The sequence below is a fragment of the Bidens hawaiensis genome, unplaced genomic scaffold (assembly GCF_021521415.1).
Source record: "Bidens hawaiensis isolate Kalapana, Puna unplaced genomic scaffold, B.hawaiensis_p1.1 tig00005851_1, whole genome shotgun sequence".
NCBI lineage: Eukaryota > Viridiplantae > Streptophyta > Magnoliopsida > Asterales > Asteraceae > Bidens > Bidens hawaiensis.
This window is the reverse complement of record NW_027491385.1, coordinates 889,591-895,138: the sequence shown is the minus strand read 5'-3', so window position 1 is coordinate 895,138 and position 5,548 is coordinate 889,591. Positions and strand designations below refer to the sequence as shown.

At 34.5% G+C, this 5,548-nt stretch overlaps 1 pseudogene across 1 annotated transcript; it reads left to right on the top strand.

The window, feature by feature from the left end:
- Positions 1-730: 730 nt before the first annotated feature.
- Positions 731-5,062, top strand: LOC143630857 (mechanosensitive ion channel protein 10-like; annotated as a pseudogene). The gene is made up of 6 exons (XR_013153252.1): positions 731-1,177; positions 2,651-3,580; positions 3,666-3,786; positions 3,883-4,176; positions 4,267-4,469; positions 4,619-5,062. The product of XR_013153252.1 is annotated as a mechanosensitive ion channel protein 10-like (transcript).
- Positions 5,063-5,548: the final 486 nt, after the last annotated feature.

Here is a 5,548-nt window from a genome sequence, read left to right as displayed (position 1 = left end):
AGCCTTATTGAGCCCGAGCCTCAAATAGAAGCTAATTTAGTTATCTAGTTATCAATCTCGAGCTCGAGCCTTAGTTTTTAATTTTAAGTTTTTAACTCTTGAAACTTCTATGTATTAATTTCCACTCTACAACCGAACTCGAGGCTAGCTTACACTCGTTTAAAGTTTTTCTCAACATGCGAAAATAATAAAAAGTGTATATAAGTTAATTAATAAATAATAAACGAGTTTAGCACAAAAGCTTGAAAAAACGACTCTCTAGCCGAGCTTGAACTTCATTAAAAGTACTCGAAAGAAGCCAACATCGAGCTCAAGTTGTCGTATGTTTTAACTCTGTTGGACTTCTGTGCATTAACTTAAACTCCATAACCGAGCTCGAACCGAGCTTTGGCTTGCTTAAGGTTCTGTACACGACTACATAAACGAGCTCGAGCCAAGCTTACACTCGTTTAAAGCTTTTCTCAACATATAAAATAATTAAAAACTTTCAAATTAATATTAATATTTTGTATAAAAACTAATTCATAAATAATAAACGAGTTGAGCGCAAAGCTTGAAAAACCAACTCACAAACCAAGCTCAAACTTTAGAAAAGGTGCTCGAAACGAGCCTAGCTTGAGCTCGAGCTGTTGTAAGTCAAAACGAGCCAAGCTCGAGATGCCATTGCTTCAATTTGTTTGAAAAGTCAAACGTTGACTGTAACTGTGAATTCTATGGTTTTGACCTTTGACTTTGAAGACAAGCATGACGGATGCCAACAGAGGTGCTGACGTGGCAGTCACAATCTCCGGCGAAGAAAAAGACTTAAAAAACACACGCGCCGCCGTGACCGAGTCACCGCACAGAAAATCAGCTGACTCACATTCAGAAAATGCAGTTTTTATGCCGAGTCCTAACCGGCCTCCGAAAATCCCCAATCCAGAAACATTAACCAGACGTAAATCCTTGACAAGATCGGTTTACTCGAAGCCGAAATCAAGGTTCGGTGAACCGTCTTTGATTGACCACCAACTGTTCGATGAAATGCTTGAACCAGTTGCCCCGGCTTCGAACTCGAGCCGGGCCTCACCTAGAGTGGCTAGCAACACTACCGCGTCTCCAAATGGTACATCGTTTAAGGAGACACCAAGGACTATTTCCATGACTCCAAAAACTCCCTTCATGGCATCACCTGGAGGTAGGCGGGCTCGGTAATTTAACTTTTAACCGTATATTCGAACAAATTATTTTTGTTCGTGTTCGTTCATTAAGAAAAAGTTGACGAACACATACGAACACAAACGAGCATAATTGAATAAAGATAAACGAACAAAAATGAACAAACATTAATGGGCACAAACAAAAGCTAGCATTAATGAACACAAACGAACAAATCTAGTACATCACAATTCGTCCAAAAACACATCTAAATTAGTGGTTTAACTTTATATATATGTGTGTGTGTGTATGTGTATGATTGGGATAATGTGAGAACCATTTTGAAATTGAGAACTTTGAGAAACATTTTGGACCACAAAAAAAGACTCCTTTTAAGAAAATAAAAAAATTTATAACAAAAAAAAACGTGAAAATAAAAAAAGTAAAAAAACCAAAAATTTTTATCTTTCATCCCGGTTTCATAAAAAAAATAAAATTATCGGTTTAGCAAAGTTATAAATATATGTATAATACTTATTTTTTAATTTTATGCATGTTATTCTTTATACACATATGTGCAATTAAGATAAATGATAATGTAAATGTGTGTACATTATGTAAATGGAGATTAAATAAAAATATACATATATGCATAATAACGTTTTTTTAATGAACCGGGATGAAAAATATAATTTTTTGTTTATTTTTTTTACTTTTTTAAAATTTTCGTTTTTTTTTCTCATTTTTATAATTGCCCAAAATGATTCTCAAAGTTTTCAATATTAAAAAGTTATCTTAGGATCCTCACCCTATATATATATAGGGTAAGGATACTAAGAGAACTCTTTGCAAATTGAGAACTTTGAGAACCATTTTGAACCACTAAAAAACCTATAAAAATATTTAAAAAATTATAAAACAAAAAAAAACGAAGATTTTAAAAAAGTAAAAAAACAAAATTCTTATATTTCATTCCGATTTCATAATAAACAAAAAAAATTAATTAATTCGTATTATACCTATACACATGTGTATAATTTCATTTAATCTCTAGTTACATAATATACACATATGTGTATTATCATTTACCTTAAATTATACATATATTTATAATAAAAAAACATATGTGCATATATGTACATAGTATACATATATGTATAATTTAGCTAAACCGAGAAAATTTTTTTTTCCCGTTTTTTATAAAACCGGGATGATAAATAAGAATTTTGGTTTTTTTACTTTTTTTATTTTTGTGTTTTTTTTTTTGTTTTATGATTTTTTTATTTTTGGTTTTTTGTGGTTCAAAATGGTTCTCATAGTTCTCAATTCCCAAAAAGTTCTCACATGATCCTTATCCTATATATATATATATATGTAATTATAACTACTTATGCATTTGTTAAAGTTTAAACGGACATAAATGAATGAAAAAATTCGTGTTCATGTTCGTTCGTTTATTAAATAAAGGAACTTCCTACCGAACAATGTTAATGAATGCTCGGTTTTGGTGCAGATTCAGGGGGAGTTGATGAGGATGAAGAGATTTACAAGAAGGTGAATATAAGGAATAAAATGAAGATTAGGAGAGTAAAGATGAAAGTTTTATTTGAATGGATGGTGTTTCTATTCCTGTTAAGTTGTGTAGTTGCTAGCTTCACGGTTGAAGAGTTGAAGCTATACAAAATTTGGAGTTTGGAGTTATGGAAATGGCTCGTGCTTGTAACGGTCATCATTTGCGGTATGTTAGTCACGAAAAAGCTTATGCATTTTATCGTGTTGTTGATCGAATTAAACTTCTTACTGAGAAAAAAGGTGTTGTATTTCGTTCACGGGTTAAAGAAGAGTGTTCAAGTATTCATTTGGTTGAGTGTTGTTCTTGTTACTTGGACGTCGTTGTTTAATGGTCAACATGTTGAAAGATCAAAAACCGCCACTCGGGTTTTGGACTATATTACTTGGACTATTGTTACCTTATTGGTCGGTTCGTTTTTGTGGGTACTAAAGACTTTATTGCTTAAAATCTTGGCGACATCGTTCCACGTCAGCAATTTCTTTGATCGGATTCAACAATCGTTCTTTGAACAGTATGTTCTTTTAACCCTGTGGGCCCGCCAATTATGGAATCTGCACAGGCTGTTGGTGCGAGTACAAGCACAAGTCGTTTGAGTTTACAGGTGAAGAGAAATGGGAAAGACGCAAAGACAAAAGAAGTGATCGATGTAGGCAAACTTCATCAAATGAAAAGGGAAAAGGTGTCTGCTTGGACTATGAAAATGTTGGTTGACGTGGTATCGAATTTCGGGCTCACAACGTTTTCTGGTGAGCTTGAAGAAAGTGCTTATGATAGGCCAAGTGAATCTGCAGATAAGCAAATTTCTACTGAGATGCAAGCGATCCATGCTGCTATTAAAATTTTTAATAATGTTGCTCAGCCCGGTTTCACGTAAGCGCGTCTACATTGACTAGATCTTTAAATATGTTTTGTTTGTTGGTAAAATTTTAATTAATGTTGTGTGTTTACAATGTAGGTACATTGAAGAAGAGGATTTAAGGAGGTTTATGATTAAGGAAGAGGTGGATATTGTGTTTCCACTGATCGACGTCGCTGATAAAGGAAAAGTTGACAAGAAAACTTTAACAGAATGGGTGGTAAGACTCTTTATCTCGTTTATATGACCGAAAAAGGTATAAAATTGGTACAAACTTTCACAAAATCCCGCATGAGATTCATGTTACTTTATGCAGGTAAAGGTTTACAATGGCCGAAAAGCATTGGCACATGCGTTAAGCGATACAAAAACAGCAGTAAAACAGTTGGACAAGCTTGTTACAGCTGTGTTGATTGTTGTAGTTATCGTTGTGTGGCTTCTTCTAACAGAAATTGCTACAACCAAAGTACTCGTGTTAATGTCATCGCAGCTTGTTGTAGCTGCTTTTATATTTGGAAACACTTGCAAGACTATCTTTGAAGCTATTGTCTTCGTTTTCATAATGCATCCGTTTGATGTTGGTGACCGTTGTGTCATTGATGACGTTCACGTAAGAACCGTGCTTTTATTTCCATTTTGAGTCCCATGTGTACAATATTTCTTATTTGATTTGATTGTTGGACTACTTGTTATTTGACAGTTGATTGTTGAAGAGATGAATATCTTAACGACTGTTTTCTTGAGATATGACAATGAGAAGATATATTACCCAAATTCGGTTTTGGCTACAAAGCCCATTAGCAATTTCCGTAGAAGCCCGGATATGGGAGATGGTGTGGAATTCTCTATTGATTTTGCAACAACCGCCAATCAGATTGCGCAAATGAAAGAAAAGATGAAAGTGTAAGTTAACATGCAATAGTTTACACTTTAAATACATCATACATTCATACTTGCATGATCATATGAACATGAATAATAATAATAATAATAATAATAATAATAATAATAATAATAATAATAATAATAATAATATTGTTACTTATGGTTAGGTATTTGGAGAAGAATCCACAATTATGGTATTCGGGTCACAGTTTTGTTGTGAAGGGGATTGAAAACGTGAACAAGAAAATGGCGATGTATTTCACGCACACGATGAATTTTCAAAATTTTGGTGAAAAAAATGTGAGGAGAAGTGAACTGGTTTTGGAGCTGAAGAAAGTATTTGAAGAGCTGAAGATCATATGCAATCTTCTTCCCCAAGAGGTTCATCTGCATCATCCGGAAACAATAACTGGGCCCACCAAATAATCACACGAAAACCGGGATTAAAGGTCTCATCTTGCAGCTTGGATTCTATGTTTTGAAGATGTTTTTTTTGCATTTAGAATCTCCTGCACACTTCATGAGGCAGGCATATATGTATGTTATGTAACAACTTAGATATGTTATCCATGATTTGTAGTCACTTTTAAAGCCATATGAATATAATCACATCACAGGGTTAATTATATTAGTTTTTTTTTAAAGTGAACTGCGGTTTTCGTTCCGGTGGTTTGTCCAAATCTGTGGTTTTAGTCCAATAGTTTCAAGTTTGCGATTTTCGTCCCAGTGGTTTTACTTCACTTGTAATTAAACCCGGCGCCACTAACCCCGTTAAGTCTGGCCGTCAAACCCACAAGCGTGTCCCTCACGTGAGGGGCAGTTTTGTCCTTTTTTTTCCAAATAAACCCCAGCCCCTCACATGAGGGAGCTTGCGAATTACGGCTGGGGTTTATTTGGGGAGAAAAAGGACAAAATTGCCCTTCACGTGAGGGGCACGCTGATTGGTTTAACGACTAGACTTAACACGGTTAGTGGAGTCGGGTTTGATTGCAAATGAAATGAAATCACAGGGACGTAAATCACAAATTTGAAACTATTGGACTAAAACCACAAATTTGGGCAAATCACAGGGACGAAACCCGCATTTTACTCTTTTT